This window comes from Sebastes umbrosus, chromosome 21, assembly GCF_015220745.1.
Source record: "Sebastes umbrosus isolate fSebUmb1 chromosome 21, fSebUmb1.pri, whole genome shotgun sequence".
Classification (NCBI taxonomy): domain Eukaryota; kingdom Metazoa; phylum Chordata; class Actinopteri; order Perciformes; family Sebastidae; genus Sebastes; species Sebastes umbrosus.
The window spans coordinates 20,368,473-20,387,220 of NC_051289.1; the positions used below are offsets into that span (position 1 = coordinate 20,368,473).

The window sequence follows — 18,748 nt, forward strand, 5'->3', positions numbered from 1 at the left end:
CACGTGGTTTCCCAGCATGCTGTGCAGCTCAGGATGGGTTTTAAATCTGCCTGTATCATCTCTATAAACAGCAATAGATTTGTTGTATCGCCATGGATATTGTTTAACGGTGTCTACACAATCCACATCCGTTAGTGGACAGTCATATTAATATGTTTACCACCGTGTCTGATACAAAGGAATCAAGGCAGCACTATAAATACTGGAAGTAATCGTCTGCTCCTTTGGCTGGTCCGCTGGCGGTGGGATTTCAATTGATTGCTACAGTGAGTTACAGAACCTCTACGTTTCTTCTCTCCCCTCCCTCACCGCCGACTATGACTAGCTTTTTCACCTTTTTAGCTTTATTGTTTTGAATAATCACACCCCGACATAATTTATTTTTATTTTATTTCATTTTATTTATTTGCGCATATATAAAACTGTACAAAATCCAGTCAATGAAAAAAAAAAACAAGAACTGTGTCAGGAGAGGTTAAGAAGCCACAGGCTTATTTAAACAAAGGACCTCCTCCCAACCACAGGAGAAAAAAAATCAATAACAAAAAAGGAAGAAAGATCTAAACTAACATAATTTTAAAAATACAACAAAAGTTAAACAACAACAACAATAAATATACAAAATGTGCAGAAAAACCTAACCAAACAGTGGAAAACAATCCAATAAAAACGATGAAATACATACAAAAAACGGTACAGAAAATAAGAAAATGTATCTAAACATATCAAAAGATAACAAGACATCATTAATTAAATGTGATGATAATTTCCTTTTAAAATGTTCTAAGGATAATGGAATGGATTTTTTAATGGAAAATTAAATTGCTAGCTTTTACACAACATCTCGTTCCACCAGCTTATTATTTTATATGTATTACCTTGGTAAATAAACAAAACATGAACTCTAAAGCCAGAAAAAAGGTCACTAGAGCTGATTTTGAAGCTTTTATTTTTCAAGAGTTAATTATGTCTTGCTTGTTTTCATTTTATAAAGCTGGAAATCCCACAAATCATGATAATGTAGGCTGCTCTACTGCTGCAACAGAGATCAATGTGACTTGCCAACTGCAAATAAATGACCCTTGTATATCATCTTTCAAACACGGAGGCAACTCAAAGAGCTTAATATGAGGTAATGCATTTAAGCATCATTACATAAACAACAAAATGAAGAGAAAATAATTTATTTTATTTTATTTTATTATTATTTATTTATTATGTATTTATTATGTTATTGTTTTTTGTTTTATTTATATATGTATTTATTATTTTATTGGTTTTTTATTTGATTATTATTTATTATTATTAATTAGTTATTTAATTAATTAAATAACTTAAAATATTATAACATAAACAGACCGAACAGTTTAGTTACAGTATATTTGGGCGGCAGTAACATGGAACGGACTGTGGACTGGTAGCTGGAGAGGTGCCAGTTCACCGCCTGGGCACTGCCGGGCTGCCCTTGAGCAGGGCACCGGACCCCCAAACTGCTCCCGGGGCGCTATATAGTAGCTGCCCACTGCTCGTAATACTAGGATTGGTTAAATGCAGAGGGTAAATTTCACTGTGTGCTGTGCTGTGTACAAAAAACAATGTGTGACGAAAAAAAGTTGAATTATTACATTTACGTTTACATACACCCACTGTACATACATAGGCCTACAGTAAGCTTGCATATCTATATAACATTAAGCCCTGGTGGTTCTGCACTTTTTCTCCATGATTCACACTGAGGTGACAAAACCCAAACGGTCACACACTGAACACATATGTACGTAATATAGTATTGCTTTAAGGATTTTAATGATGAACCAATAACAGATAATTTCAGACCAAACTGATGCAACTCTGCTAAATCTGATGAAATGGCAAGTCTATAAGTGAGCTTCAAGTATATGTGAAACTTCCCTTTTGATTAAAAATTAATATAATACACTTGCTTAGGAAACGCTTGTCAACATAAACAACTCACACTTTAAAGCTACTTTTGATCATGTCCGTAGACAGCCTGGAGAAGATAGATTAGACCATAACAAACACAGATTATTGCGTGGCTTGTGTAAAGTGTAAAGGGTTTCTGACAGTATTTCTAAATAGGCTTCATATTTGTTGTATTGTGTGATGATTAAAAGTAAGGAACTTGACCTATTTTGGTAAAATGTTATTATTCTTTTTAATAGGCACTCTAGATTCAGAACAGTTTTATAATTGAATTTAAAGCAGGCTATTATTATGCCGTATTGGTAACCTGTCAACATCCATGTTTTTATATTTTAAAATAGTATTTTTTAATGTATTTTTTCTATTCTATATTAATTTTTCTTGTCTAATATGCTGAAAACCTACTTGGCAATAAACTGGATTCTGGTTCTGATTTGTTTAAACTGAGCAGCGCATTAAAGGGGCACTCTCAATTTAGTACTATACTTCCATAAAGTAGAAAAGAATAGTCTTTTATGCCCTATTGGGTCAGACTCCAAAAACAATACACTTCCCATAATACAACACAGTAGCATCTTTCATTGAAGCCCTCCTCCCCATGTCTTTCAAACTCCGTCCAAAGAACGTATATTGCCAAGAAGTTAAAGTCAATTGTTTGTTCTATTACAATATCAGCGCTCAGCAGCAAAGCTGCGCTTCCGCCATTTGGGACTGAAAGTGACAACCAGACGGCAGTAAAACGTTCGCCTACAAAGTGGCGTTCAAAAGTAAAACAAAATTATTTGTATTCTACCGAAATGGCCTGAGTTGAACAATAAAATCTTATAAATATAAACGTTTTCAGTCCAAAATGGCTTAAGCTATTGTCAAAACAACACCTGGCGTTTCGTCTCTTTGCTTCTATACTCTTTGCTCCTTCCCTCCAGTATGTAACATAGGCTTTCTGTTCAAGTTTGTAAAGCATTATCCAAGCCCAAGCCAAGATAACCCCGGTGACATCACAATGACATCGTCAGGGTTATTTTCTCTGACTTTACAAATCTCCTCCAGAGCCACAGCAGACATTATACAACTGTTTTCACAGGCTGAGCAGGACAAATGATGAAGAGTAAACTGGTCTTCATTTAAAAAATTGGCGGATTGTCCCTTTAACATAACAAGAAGTGACTACAGACTTTTTTTGTGTATATACTGCGTGTGTATATATGTGTATGTATGTATATATGTATACAGTATATATATATATATCTGCATATATATATATATATAAATAGATTTTATTTTATTTTATTGTTTTTAATTTAATTACATTTTTTACTTGTCTATTCTTTTTACTTATTTATCTATTTTTTGTATATAATATGTTTTTCCTGTATCTATACTGACTTATTTTATATTGATATTAGGTTTGTTTAGTTTCTTTGTACCTAGAATGTTATTATTGGGGACGTTTGTGAATGTTTGTTCTGTTGTTTCAAAATGCAAAACCAAACACTCCCCTTATTTTGTTCAGATAAAAATTGTATACATGGTGTCCTCAGTTCACTCAAATTCACTCTTCAACCACAAGATGGCAGTATTAATCCACACTGAGCTGCCCACACTGGCCTCCAGTTTGTTGCTAACCCACTTTCTGACCCAGCACACTAGTTAAACAGGTCTTGTGTTGGTAAAGGCTCCGCCATGGACATTTTGTCTTGGTGCCTCAGGGGACTCAGCTGACAGCCTGATGTCACTTTTCATACATGGCTGAAAAGAAGCTTTAGCCCGAGGCTGTTAAAGGCTCATGATGACAACAAATAACGCTCCCTGTGGGTCGGCTCAGGGCAGCTGGTAGCCATGATACATACTGTAATACATTAGATCTGTTTGCACCCCGCATGTCCAATCCCCAGTGAATTCTCCACTAACATTGCATATGCTGTCATGGAGCTAATCCACATTATATGGCATGTGAATGCCTGAAAGTACACAATATGTATAAAAATAGTGCATTGATACTGAAGGGAAAAAACATATGTGCAACATAACACGTAAAAATAGAAGTCATGAAGCTGAGAAGTCATTAACATCAGTGTGTTTTGTAAACTGTCAGTGCTGTATGTTAATTAATACAGTTTACAGACTTCTACTGAATAATTAGAAAATAGTTTCCGAGCCCGTGGGCAAGGTTTGAAAAAAGAGAAGTCAACCGAGGTGATTCCTCTGAATGATTATGTTGTTGGTTCTCACTTCTAACGTATGAAGACATTAAAGTTAAGGTTGTCTATTTGATTAATTGGGATCACAAGAGTTGTTTATGCAATGATCTTCACCACCTATTTATTTTTCTCTACATATGTATATAGGACATGCACAATAAATATCCTCACAGGGACAATTTTGACTTTAATATTGCGGGTAAATCCTGAATAATACATTTATTAAACAAAAAAAATTTCAATCACACGCTGTATTTGCTGAGGCGGTGATATCCGTATGAGTGCATGTAAACCCCCACCCCACCTCCCAGCGCATCTGTTCTAGTCGAAGAATGAATTCATCAAGTTCTTATGTCATAAGCAGAAAGTCCTGCAGAGTGCTCCTTTTAAATCCCCATGGAGTTAAACGTACCCTTGTAGTGTACTCTAGTGTACTAGCGTAGTCAGCAGAGTACAGACGTACCTCACTTTGGAGTGCACCCAAGAGACCCTGTGATTATTTACTGTAGGGATGTAACACTGAAGCTGTGGTCGAACATGATTCTGTACCATTACTACAAATTGAGCTTGACTCAAAACTTTTTTTTGTGGCTCAGACTTTAAGTAGAAGATGTGGCACGGTACAGTGTACAAGGCTGTATCCAAGACTGGCTTTTTAGCCGCACATGGCTCGAAGGGTGGCCATGTTGGTTGGTCGGTTGGTTGGTCGGTCGGTCGGTCAGTTCACCATGGTGGTCCATGCTGAAATATCAAGATGGGTTGTCAGGAAATTTGGTCCAGACATTCATGGTCCCTGTAGGATGAATCCTATTGACTTAAGGTTGACATTTGTTGTTTTATAGTAAAAATCCCCGCCAACTGTTTGATGGATTGCCCTTAAAATCTCCTAATTTCCCAGGAAGTTTCCTACAATCCTATTCAGTATGAATTGTAATAATGTGGTGATCCCCTCATCTCGCACCATCATCAGGTAAAAATTTCAATTTGGCCAAATATCTGCAAAACTAATGAAACATCCATTAGCCTTAGCTATTTGTATCAACAAATGTTAGCATGCTACCAAAATCAACTACACCTGTACGAGCTAAACATCAGCACGTTAGCATTGTCGTTGTGAGCATGTTAGCATCACTGGCCAACCTCCCGGTCTGAAAAGTGAAGCCAGTGCGGAGGTGTCTTAAACTTGCAAATAACTAAGACAGTGGCGGCCAAAAACCAAGATGGCGATGGAAAAAATGCCGAACTTGAGGCTTCAAAACCGTAGTCCACAAACCGATGGGGGATGTCACGATGACTACATCCGTTTCTTATATACAGTCCATGGTTAGCATGCTGATGTTGCTCAAAGCAACACTGTGCTTAAATACAGCCTCACACAGCTGCTAGCATGGCAGTAGACTCTTGTTTGGCAGCCTGGTCTCACTCACATGGGTAGTGGCTCTTGGCGTCTTGATATCTACGCACAAGGCACCCTTTAGCGTTTGCATGAGAGGCACCAGGCTAACTCCAATGTAAACCCGTCCGCATCATTATTAGATGCAGAGCAACGGACGTAATATTTAAGAGCAAGAAGTCCGCTAAGGGCGCGTGGGAGCGGTGGTGGATGGGACAAACAAACACAGGATTTTATTTTGACGCGATGTTCGTGTCCCGTGTGAAACCAAAAGTTGAGTGATTTTTACTGACGACGCTATGCCACCGAGTCACATGACGTTACGTCTGTAGCTTACGTTCTGTTACAAAACCATGATGTTTTTTCTAACCCTAACTAAGTGGTTATGCTGCCTAAACCTAACCGCCACGTTCCACCATTTCACAACGTTAACCACGCGCGAACCTTCAATGTCAAGATACTATGCAAAAGGCTGCCCCCAGGGGGCTTAATATGATGAGTAGGGATGAAATCACTTTGCGTTTGGGTACAATGCAATCCTGGAGACACCGTGTGACCATGAGAAATTCATTTGAAATAAATAAATGAATGAGGTGAGTGAGGTATTTAACCTTTTTAGAACAAAGAAAAAGAGAAATTGGACTGAAACCACAACATCAGTAATGTAAATGATATCTTGCAAGACACTGCTACTAAGCATTCACCCACTAACTTGTCAGTCTCAGGGTGGACACTGATCAGTGTGAGTATATTTTAATTAATCCACCTCATCTTGCTACACAACAACCCCCTGCTGCGATAGATCATGAAAATAAAGAAGGGCCGTTAAGACCTAGTTATGATGATGTTAGGGAGATAGATGTATTAGGAGGTTTCGATTGAAATCGAGTTTGTTTCGAGGGCAAAAATAAACCTTGTTTTGGTGTTGGGAGGATGAGAGATCTTTCCCACACACTGCCACTCTGATTTAGCTATTGTTCCAGGGCACTGTTCGCTGAGCCGCTGTGCTATTTTTAAATCCCAGTTAGTAAACCAACACACTCTCAGCTTGACTTTTCATTTCATATCTCAGCTCCGGCGCCCTTCTTTTCCATGACACTCGTGAAACAATATCTCCTAACCCCAAAGCAAACTCTTCCGCCTCTCTTCCAGCTTCACCTGACACATAACGTGTGGTTTAATTTCCACTCCAGACTCGGGTCGTCCTCACCATCCGTGAGTGAGTGCGCGCGCTATAGCAGGCACCGCGAGGATGTCACGCATTAGGCGGGACACCGACTTGTCTCGCTGAAGTGCTCCTTCTCCTCTAGCTGTGTGGTAATTGCTCCACAAATCACAATGACTGCCGGAGGAAGTGGAGAGACAGCGGGCCGCACCGCCGCTCACCATTTGGGAGTGGGTTGCCATGGCCACGGATGCACTTCAACTCGCTGGGAACGAAATTAGTCTTAATTAATGTTAATGATCAGGCAACACGCATGCATTTCGCTCGATACAGCCACACGGAATCTTTTCCTTCTTAACAGTATATCAATACCCTCCTTTACAATATAGTTTTAAGGCAGAAAAACAAGGATTTCATGTATATCTGGGGCTAATAATCACACGTTCTCCTCCTTTTTATTTATACCTGTTGTCCTGTGCAGCAAACAACAATCAAATGTTGTTTTCTACTGTCTACCTTCACAAGGACTTGAACCCACACTCGGTGCGCTACAGTCTTTAAATAGCTGTTGATTGTTGCACTAGAATAGCTGCGTTCCTGCGGAGCCTCAGTGGGTGGTGGATGCTATTCTCCGTGCTGGTTCTCTCAGCCTCTTTATTGACGGCCTGCGCCTCAGCATCACCCACTGACAGGAAAAACCGGAGGCTTTTATTGAGACTTATATAAAAGCTGCTTGAGTTGACTATTTCGAAAACTCTTAAATCGAAGCGTCAATAAGCAGAAAAACCGTAGGTCGCAGTGCAAACGCTTGTTAACGGGAATGTTGTTCCAAGGCATATAGGATGTGTGCAATCACAACAGACAACTTCCTGTCTTCCTTTCATGGGATTTTGAGTGATGTTGCGCAGCCTAACATCAATTTGTTGTGGGTGGTGAACTCTCCCTTCTTTCTCTCTCTTCATCTCAGCCTCTTAGTGGGTGGTGGACGTCTTTCCGTCAATCGCAGCGCAGTAACACAATTTGAACCTGCGTCCCACACCTTGTAAAGGACAGGGCCCCTCCCACTCTGTCATTAAATGCCAGACACCCTCACAGCCTTGCTTTGGCTTCCACGCTGCTGCCGTCTGCCGCTTTGGCCACATCTCGCAGATAGCTAAAATGTCATGCTATTTGTCTCTCACCTGCCTCATCTTTTCTTTTCTTTTCTTTCCTTCTTTACCTGGTCAAATGTCAGTTCAAGTCAGACAGGTCCGATCTTGTGCGGACCGAGTCAAAAGTGGGTCAAGTCCAAGTCAAACCCAACAGAAGATCAAGTTGAGTTACATTACTGACCACAATGCTGCCTGACAAAGTTATATATTTGGTCAAAATGGAGTTAAGAGGGTTAGCTGACTTTTCGGCGTCTGTTTATGACACAAAAAATATTATGCCATAAATGAACTGCCATTGCAACAAGGCAGGCTGGCTGATGCTACACACCTAAAGCAAGAGTTACCTGGTGAGATAGCCTTAGCTAAAGCTAAAATTAATATTACTTTTCCTTTTATCTGTAAATAAAAAAAAATATATATACATTTTTAACACATTCTCACTCCAAACTCATCAAATACGCTCTACATACCCCTCTAAACTTAAACTGTATTTCATTTGTCATATACGTACAGGTACATACACAAAATTTGACCTCTGCATTTAACCCATCCCAAGCATCTAGGAGCAGCGGGCTGCTATGAAGCACCCAGGGAGCAACTTGGGGTTTAATGTCTCGCTCAAGGACACTTTGATATGCAGACAGTAGGAGCCGGGGTCAAACTGCCAACCTTGCGGTTAAAGGACGACACCACTGAGCTCCAGCCGCCCCCAGTGTCAGTTTTGCATTTGTCAGTTTTCGCTTGTTGCATGCATACGCTGTCTTTTCAAAATAAACTTCCATATTTACAGGAAAAAACTTGGTTAGGTTTAGGCAACAATACTTCTTAGAGTTAGGAAAAAGATCGTGGTTTGGGTTCAAATAAGTACCTCTGTAACGTAGTTAAGTAAGTTATGTTAAGTACACTGCGTAACTTAACTTACGTAAAGTTAAAGGTCAGGTCGGTAATGCTGAGAAACTAGCAGAAGTTGACCAGATTTGAAAAGTTATATAAACGAAAAGGCTAGTGTTGCCAACTCTTTTCCAATGAAAGTAGCTAGCAGCACCAGCTTCAAAAATCCCTAAATCTAGTCAGCAACACTGACAGTCCGTCCCTTTTGGAAGCCTCTGGTGACATGCAATGAGTGCACGGGCAGAGTGTGAACAGGTTGGCAGGTAGACAAACAGGTAGCCCGTTACTCGCTGCCATCGCCGCCATTGGTGTCTTTGTGTTGGCCACCGTAGTTCTCCTACATGCTTGGCACACGGGAGAGGCTTCAGTTGGTTGTAATCTGCAACCTCACTGCTAGATACCCCCAGATCCTACACACTGCACCTTTAAGTAACTTTCGTACATATGGATGTTATAATAAATTCCTTTAATTTATTTATTGATTTCAATATAAATATTAGTAGTAGACAGAGCAAAGCAGAGATTTCATTTCATTCCTCTGAGCTATGGACAAAATGCAAAATGTCTTTCCATATTTCTTAAGTCTGAGAGTTTCTCTGTCACATTATATGGCATGCAAACCATTTTCTGTAGCTCTGCAAAGGCTTGTTTATTCATCATGACAGCTATTGCTCTGCTTCCCTTGCTGACGCTAGAAAAGGAGACACGTGGATGCGTGCCACATGTAAAAGTGTCCCTTTAATAAAATATATACACGGAAATTCATTTAAGGCGGCAGTAGTGGCGTGACAGGCGTGACTGCAGCGCTTTCTTAAAAGCACGCCGCCCGACTACAAGCCTTCATATAAAACAATGTTAGGAGATGAATAACCCAACATGAATCTCTCCGAGTCCGGACGATGTTCCTATTCTCATCAAATGTTGTCTTTTTAATGAGATAGAAAAGAAAACTGCTTTGCCTAATGTTATGTGCTGATCCATCTTCATCAAGCACGACATCGAGAGCCACGCCGGCATCCTCCTCGACTGAACCGCTGCCAATAAAACCAATCAGAGCGTGGAGAGACCCCCCTCCGGCGGCCGAGAGATGGTGGGAGACGGAGAGAAGACGGGAGGGAGAAAGAGAGAGAGGCATGGAAGGGAGGAGGAGGAGAAGGGTGAAATGAGGGAGCGGAGGAGGAATAAAAAGTCCTTGAGTCACACTCCATGATACCTCTCAAGGACACAAGGAGAATTCCTCTGAGGCTTTTGTTTGGAGAAACTTCTTGCTCGAACAGTATTCTCGTTACTACCCACCTCACATAAACGCAGCTCAGCATATCACAATGAACCGCGATAAGTCAAAGGGGAGGAAAAAAAAGTGCTGTTGCATACGTTATAAAACCCCAGTGTTTGATATATTGTGTTTTGTTGGGTTTAATGGTTCACCCGGGAGCCTTTGTAGATTCTAATGTCGTTAGATTTTAAAATTCAAGGCAACTTTATTCTGATCTGTATTGATTTTCAAAGGCAGATAAAGTCTTTGAACTTGAAATTTGAACACCAAAGCCTTGTTTCAGCTTTTTAACATTTATTCAACATTAAAAAATGTACTTGTTAAAACACTACAATACAAAAACAACACATTCTATAATAAACAAACTGCATCTTATCCATTATACCGTATTGATCAGAGGTTTTCAAAGTTTGACAACTACACCCCCCCATTTTTGCAAATTGGTGTCATTAAAAGTATGCTGAATTGGCTATATAGTATTTCCCATTTGCAGTGATTCCATAGATGTGCAGACGACTATCGCTGCATTATGTTGATACTGAAGGAAACGTGATGATTCTCAAAGAGCGTCTGATCGCTGTGATTTTTTTAAGCAATTTATGGGTGTGTATTCAGAGATAATGAGTCACACTAGAGCTAATGATATGTGTATCAAGTCTGTATGTGTGGATTTGATTGAGTTATGACTCAGAGAATGAGTGTGATTTTTGACGCAAATAGTGGCAATCGGAAGCTAAGGCTTTTAAAATATCTTAATTGCTTCCTTGAGCTGTGTGTCACAGCCTCCGCTGCTTATTTTTAGCAGCAATTTATTTTTATTTCTCTGCTGCCTATTAATGTTAAAGGGACTCTATGTAAGAATAAGAAATTGCACACAGCTAAATAATAATAATTACGGAGCCGGGGGAGGGGGTTTATATTCTGAGAAAAAAAATCCAATTTCCAAGATTTAAAGTGGCAAATTTAGGAGAAAAATCTCACATGTTTGCGAGATTATAAAGTCGTACATTTACGAAAAACAAAACATGGAAAAATAGTGGAGTGCAAAACCGTGGTGATGACAAATAGAGTTTTTTTTTTTTTGTTAAGGAACCACATCGCTTCACTTTGCAAGATTGGATCAACCTCATCACACCACATATGCCACTGCGGTAACATGAGCCGCCGAGTGAAAAATATATTAACACTATATTGTAGCGGACTATCCATCCATCCATCCATCCATCCATCCATCCATCCATCCATCCATCCATCCATCCATCCATCCACGCATCCGCGAGGGTCGCGAGTGTCCATACGGCCAAAGTGACGTAACACCATCAGAGTCAAAATTATTTATTAAAGATATTTTGGGAAAAATCACAGAGTTTTTTCTCAGAATATTGTCCCACTCCCTCAACCCTTGAAATATATATTTTTTTTAACCTATAATGGCCCTAATACGACGTCCCTACTAATACGCTGTCATATAAATGGCCTTCAATAACATACACCGGTTGTACTATAAATGTATATGTAGGAAGATAGAACAATGGGTAAACTCTGGTGTATTGTATATTGTATCCCAGAGGTCTACCTTGAACATTGAACCCCCCCCCCCCCTACCCTGGGCTCCCCTCTGCTTTCTGTCCTTCTGATAAAGTCTGAAGGACAGAAAGCAGTCCCCACACTTAGTGGAGAAAGTAGTCATCAGAAGTCTGTTTGCATGAAGAACTTTACTCACAGTCAAGAGTATACAGTCCCACAACCTTTCTAACTCTTTTACAGATCATCCCATCACACATGTACAAGAATAATACTGAAAATATACTCATCATATATGAAGCAACCATTCAAACCTGAGAGCAATATACAGACAATATTATTAATATTATTAATATATATTATTAATATATGTAAATCAAATGCTCTGACAAAAAAGGAAAAAAAGCAGGTATCTTTGGCTGTTGCAGGACTGTAATGAACCCGTTCAATCATTTCCTTCTGTCCAAATTAAATGATTGGATGGTCTGCCGACTAGATATAGCAACTTTTGGAGCTACAGTATGTGCTGCTAGCGACTTTAATTGGAAAAGAGTTGGAAACACTGGGCTGGGTTTTCGCTTGGATAATTTTTAGGGGTGTAACAATTCATCTACTACATCGATGTATCGATTTTATATTCCTACGATCCAACTTCATCGATAGGCACTTGGCAAGTTGTCCTTCACGGGAGACGTATATCGATATTAATTCGATTCGAAACACAAAAATCGATTGTATCGTTACTAAGGATTTGCACCTTGTATTTAAGGACGACAAACGTTATATGAAACTGTTTTTTAGCACTTTTAGTAGTAAAGAAATGTTAAACGTTACTCCGGTTCACTCTCCAGACCTGCGCCAGCTTGCCAGCAGCACGCATCCATGCCGTGCACGCAGACGAGCGGCACACTGGACTCCTCGCTCTATCACCCGGTAGCGGCGTGGAGGGAGACGGGCGTCGGTCTGCATGAGCTGCTGGCGCTGCGGTGCTGAGGAGCCGGTCGGCAGAGTTTCAGGCGCTATTAATCCACTCGACGAGGGCGGCTTCACCCACAGGTGCTTTCCCCGTGCGCTGTTGGTTTTACATTCAGAGAAAATTACTTTCCTTTCCCCGTCATGATATCTCTGTGCACGCAGCATCAGACGGTCTGCGAGGCAAATTATCACGAAAGTAAAGTACAAAACAAAACATATTCAACTAACGTTAGTCTAACATAGTTTTAAAATGTTATTTTTCTGTATGTTTTCATGTATGAAAAAAACCCAAATGAACACAGTAGGTGGACTACTTGATTACTATAAGCAAATCATTTAAACAGCGTTTGTATAGGATTGATTCTGTCCCAAGCTGTTTGAGCACTGTAAGCGGTTGATCTCTGAATTATCACTCTACAGTTTATATTGAAAATGAGGACAGAAGCAGCAGGTTAAACCACTGTTCATTTAACTTGAATAGAAGTTGGTTTATTATATTTTTTGTTAAATATTGCACTGCCTTGTATCTTGAGAACTGAGGCAGCGGGTCCTGCAGTTGCACTTCTTATTATTTTCTAATAAAAGGTGTACGTATTTGCCATAAATCGTTGTTTACTTGTTTATATCCATAATTAATGTATCCCTGATTCCCTTACAAGAAAAACTTTGAGGAATAATGGTGAAAGTTATTCCCTCTGCTAAAGCACCTCGCCGTTGCCGTGTCATCGGATCATTTCTGCATGTGGTTCGCTTCACTGTTGCAGGTGAAGCTATACAGAGGAAAGAGAAGAGGAGACAAAGAGAGAGTTCCCTGCAGAGACTCTGTGCTGCTCTAACTCTGGTCTCAGTTTAATTGTGGTCTGTCAGCGAGACGGCCCAACATCTATTTGATCATGTCAGGGTTAAATTGCAACTCCCTCAAGTTCTTGGCCAGCAGATTGAATTGTGAATAGTCTTTTCTTCCAGTTTCTGCTCCTAGTGTCTCAGCCTTGCCTCATGTTTACAGCTGGGTATCAACCATCTCCACAGCACACACTAATTAGTATGAACTGCACGCTGTGAACTCAAGTGATGATTCATCAGTATATGATTACCAGGAGATTACAGTATACTCATAACACGAGTCACCTTTTAACTACAATGATTCCTGCTCACATACCGTGCATGGTTTATATTAGTGAGATTATATAACTGTTGATACATTACATTGCAGTTGCCCCCGGAGGAATAAATCTCAAATGTGTTCCTTGTCAGTTCGCATAAATATGCAAATAAAAATCAAGAGGGCACAAAGTTATTCTCGTTAATATCTTTCCTTGAATATTTGTAATGTAAATGTAATCAGTAGAGTTTTTGATGCGGGAACTAGAAAAACGATTTAACAATTCTGCACTGACCTGGAGGCATGGCTGCAGAATAATGATTGTTTATGTCATATCCCAGTCACCGTCGTTGCCAGTTTTAATAGCGTCACGTCATCATCCAAGCCATGATTACAAAAAGGAAACTCTGATTTTACTGGAAGCTTCGGAATATCGGACATGGCACTTAGATATAAGATATTAGTTCCTTTTTTAAAGTTTAAATTAGGGCTGTTAAAGTTAACGTTTTAACGCAACTTGCGGATTTTAGGCTGTAGTGGGCTAAGTTTTAAAGCCAGAGTGAAGATACAGGTATCATATAAGACTAGAAAAACATAAGGAATCCATTGGTACCAACCATGTCATAGTAGTTTGTTGCAAAGGAGGCTAAATAACACTCCAAACTTGTGCTAAATTTTGGCGAGGAAAAACTGTCATGGCCATTTTCAAAGGGGTCCCTTGACCTCTGACCTCAAGATATGTGAATGAAAATGGGTTCTATGGGTACCCACGAGTCTCCCCTTTACAGACATGCTCACTTTATGATAATCACATGCAGTTTGGGGCAAGTCATAGTCAAGTCAGCACACTGACACACTGACAGCTGTTGTTGCCTGTTGGGCTGCAGTTTGCCATGATATGATCTGAGCATATTTTTTATGCTAAATGCAATAGCTGGACAATATTTGTCATTGTTTTGTGTTGTTAATTGATTTCCAATACTAAAAATATACAAACATTTACATAAAGCAGCATAGTTGTCCACTCCCATGTTGATAAGAGTAGTAAATACTTGACAAATCTCCCTTTAAGGTACATTTTGAACAGATAAAGAAATGAGGGATTAGTTGTGATTAACTATGGACCATCATGCGATTAATCGCGATTAAAGATTTAAATCAATTTATAGCTCTAGTGTAAATGTAAACCACTTTGAAGCTGCATTGTATATGAATTGTGCAATATAAATGCATTTTCCTTGCCTTTCCTGAAAAAACAAACAAATATGGATACCTCACGACAGGCCAGCGTTTGTCGTTCAAGGTAATCAAACCTAAATTGAATGGATATAATGCTATATTCTCATCACATGACCAACTCTGTCATTACACGACTGTCGTGACGGTGGTGGGTCTGTGTTTGTTTCTTTAACTGGTTCTATCAGTAGGATGTTGGCAGCTCTGGTGAATGGCTCATCTCGGAGTGTACGGACCCTTCACTGATTATAGACTGATTAACACTGATATTAGCGTCAGCTACTTTATTAAAAAGTGCCTTTTAATATGCATGCCAAGAGAGAAAGTGCCAAAACGAGAAGCACTCTACTTAATTTCATTGATTGCCTTTAATATGAGTGAATATAACTCAGAGACAGGGAGAGAGCTGGTGGAGGTGAATGCAAGTCTGTATTTAAAAGAGTTTGATGTACTGGTGTACCATCCTCCGTGTAGTCTCAGTTGTGCTGGACAGCAGTACTTTAGGACATAAAACACATAATTCACTACAGCTAACATCTGTGCAGTTGGTTTAATGGCTGTTTGAGCCAAATTAAAGGTGCTCCATTTCCTTTAAACAAGGTTATGTTTTCATTCAGTGTTAAGGCCTTTAAACACTGGGGGCGTTTATGCAGTATAAAGAGTGACAGAGGGAGGAGCTTGGGGTGGATTAGACTTTCCAGACTTTCACCCAGGAGACTGCTGTTCATGTCCCGTGTGAAACCAGAAGGCCATGTTGACTTGTCACGTAACTTCCTTAATGAAGTAACGCCACTTCCGTAGTTATTTTAACCCAAACCCTGATCTTTTCTTAAACCTAACTAAGTAGTTTTGTTGCCTAAACCTAACCAAGCAGTTTCCTGTGAAGACGGAACTTTATTTTGAAAAGACTGTATGCATGTAGCGAGCAGACGTGCGTCATAGGAGAACGAAAATATGAGCGAATGAGGAATAACTTTTCGTAAGATATCATACAAACCATTGTATGAGGATATGTTGTTCTAAAACATACACAAAATGGCTTTGATTTGTAATAAACATATGATTGAACGTGTCTTTTAATATCACCAATAATCGTACTACACTAAAGAGAGAGAGTTATAATAAACAGCAAGACGTGCTGTCCTTTAGTCTCCAAATAAATTGTCGAGATCTGAGTGGCTTTTAACAAAATCTCATCCAACATCGAGGCTGAATTATTGTTCAGAATCTGACAGTCGATCGCAGTGAAAAGTTCAGTTGAGGCAAACTTCTCGGTTGACGGGCTTGTTGACATCGACTGCAGTTTTCCCCCCCGGTCCCTCGGCTCTGTAGGAAATTAATGAACTTCCTGTGAATTGTTGATCGTGTTTCTCACAGAGCAAATGCACCGCTCGGGTTTAATGATTTGTCACTCCTGTTTGAGTCAATGCTGTTTCTGCATCCTTGCCCCCGTACTTCAGATTTGTTGCGTTGCCCTGCGTGTCTCCAACATGCAGCGGGCTCTCTTTCCTCTTTCTGTTTTTTTTTTTTTGTCTTTCCTCTTCACAGGTATGGTTTCTGTGTTTGTCCCCCCTTTGGCTAGCTGTAGGTGGTGAGCTGTTATTCTTATCACATTCTTGCTCTGAAGTCCCCCAAAAAACTCTCTCCGGGCCCTGGAGAACCGTCCTAACCCAATTTTACACCGGCCCACGCTGTGAGGAGCTCAGATGGGTCAATTCTTTTTATTCTGTAACAGTAAACACAGTGCTGTAACTAAGGTGTTTGACAGACTATATATGACACGGCACTTATTGTTATGCTATGTTAACAACACTGGTTTTGCATAGCTGTTTTAACATGAGCTTTTTTTTCCGTGTGCACCACCATTAACAGCCTGCCACACAGGACGCACTCAACATCTATTAATGGAACGATCTGCCATTTCTGATGATGCGACATGTGAAAATAAACTCCAGCACGCAGGCTGAGGAGCTTGGGAAACGGACCCCCTACTGTACACTTTCGTGATTCACGTCCGCCGTTGCCCTGACCTTTTATGCAAATGTGCAATTAACTCATCAAAGACGTCAATAACAACATTTTGAGTCAGTGTATCAGGACATCTAATCTGGCTGGAGCTGGAGGAAAATAGAGTCTAAATGAAAAGGGTAAAGGAATGAGCCAGCACGCAGGAAATGCCAGCGTGTTCCTGGATTCTTGCGGAGGCGAAAAGTTTAACTACAGAGCTGATTTGATTATTGCAATTCCTTGAGCACAAGTCTTACTCACAAATCAATCACTTTCAGCACAGTGAGACCGCCTTACACCGGCGGGGTATTGTATTAGTAGATTTAAAACCATGGTTACAGCTGTATCTGATAATCCTGCTTTAATTAATTTATGATATCATTTACAATTCAAATGACAGCTGTGGTTGTAGTAGACCAAGTATTTGCAGCGGTAGCCTCAGTAGCAGAAGCAGTGGTAGAAGTAGTAGCAGCTGCAGTATTGATGTAATAATAATAGTTATTATTAGAGGTAGTAATAATAATTATAGTGATTATATTATTGGATTTTTATTACTGATACATCTGTGTGTAAGTATCATTTTACTGTTGTGCTTTATATTAGTAAGTATTTTATATACTGTTGGGTAGTTTCATCTATCACTAGGACTGTCAATCGATTAAAATATTTAATCAAAATTAATCGCATGATTGTCCATAGTTAATCGTGATTAAACGCACATTTTTTATATGTTTAAAATGTACCTTAGAGGGAGATTTGACAAGTATGTAATACTTTTATCAACATGGGAGTGGGAAAATATGCTCCTTTATGCAAATGTATGTATATATTTATTATTGGAAATCAATTAACAACACAAAACAATGACAAATATTGTCCAGAAACCCTCACAGGTACTGCATTTAGCATAAAAAACTCTCATTAAACTCTGTTGATGTCATGCTACAAGCGCTACTAGCTACTGGCCGATAGCCGGTTGTTTGGGAACAGAGACGCTAATACGTCTACCACGGTACAGGCTTACAGCGTACAGCCCCTGGGTGTATTATAAGATAATAAAAGTGATGAATTACAGCCAATATATCCATTATTACAGCCTCATACAGCTAGCAGGAACCGGATATGTCATATGCAGGGCGGTGCGGTCCCGTGGGTCTGATGCACGTTCATTATGTCGAGGAAAATAACTCTGGATTGGGCTATTACTTAATTTTACAACTTTAAGGACATAATGATTTAAATGAGGGCTATTTAAGTGTTCGTACTTATCCTCTGATTTACAGATGTCTCTTTATACATTCATGGCTATGGACTCATTGGCGTTTTCAGTCCAAAACGGCGGCAGCGCTACCGCAGCACCATATAGAGGCCATTGTCAAAAAAGCACCGGAGTTTCGCCTCTATATTGCTTCTACACTCTTTGCTGTAGCTTCATCCTTAACGGACAGATATGAGAGTGGTAGAAATCTTCTCATCAAACTCACAAGTGCCTGGAGGAAAGTAGTGAATGCTTCAAAATGAGCAATTTAATCAAGTGGACTATTAGCATAAATGGATATATTTGCTTTAGGGGCTTGCTTTTAATGAAAAGAGCCACATAGTGTTGAAAACCATCAGAATTCTTTAGATTAGACAACCAGAGAGCTCTTATTTAGCACATAAACATCTCACTTACCAGTTTGTCAGCTCATGCTTAAGTGTTGCATTGTTTTCTATTTTAGAGAAAGCGTCGCTATGGCGGTGTGAGAAGTCACTAAATCGAAATTGTCAGCAGCAGTCGAGGTTAAATCGGGTGCAAACTCCGAGAGGCGAGACAGTGGTGTCTAACTTTATGTAGAAACAAACTTTTTTTTCACTCAGTCTGTCCGCAACTAAACCACAAC

At 39.7% G+C, this 18,748-nt stretch overlaps 1 protein-coding gene across 3 annotated transcripts in view; it reads left to right on the plus strand.

The window, feature by feature from the left end:
• LOC119480373 (matrix metalloproteinase-16-like) overlaps positions 1-18,748 on the plus strand; it is a 167,393-nt gene that overhangs the window by 1,009 nt on the left and 147,636 nt on the right. Inside the window, exon 2 of one of the 3 annotated variants that reach the window (XM_037756529.1) lies at positions 12,397-12,601. The exons of the other annotated variants lie outside the window; for them this stretch is intronic. The gene's annotated coding sequence lies outside the window, so the exon portion shown is untranslated. The remainder of the gene's footprint in view (positions 1-12,396; positions 12,602-18,748) is intronic. 3 annotated transcript variants of the gene reach the window in all.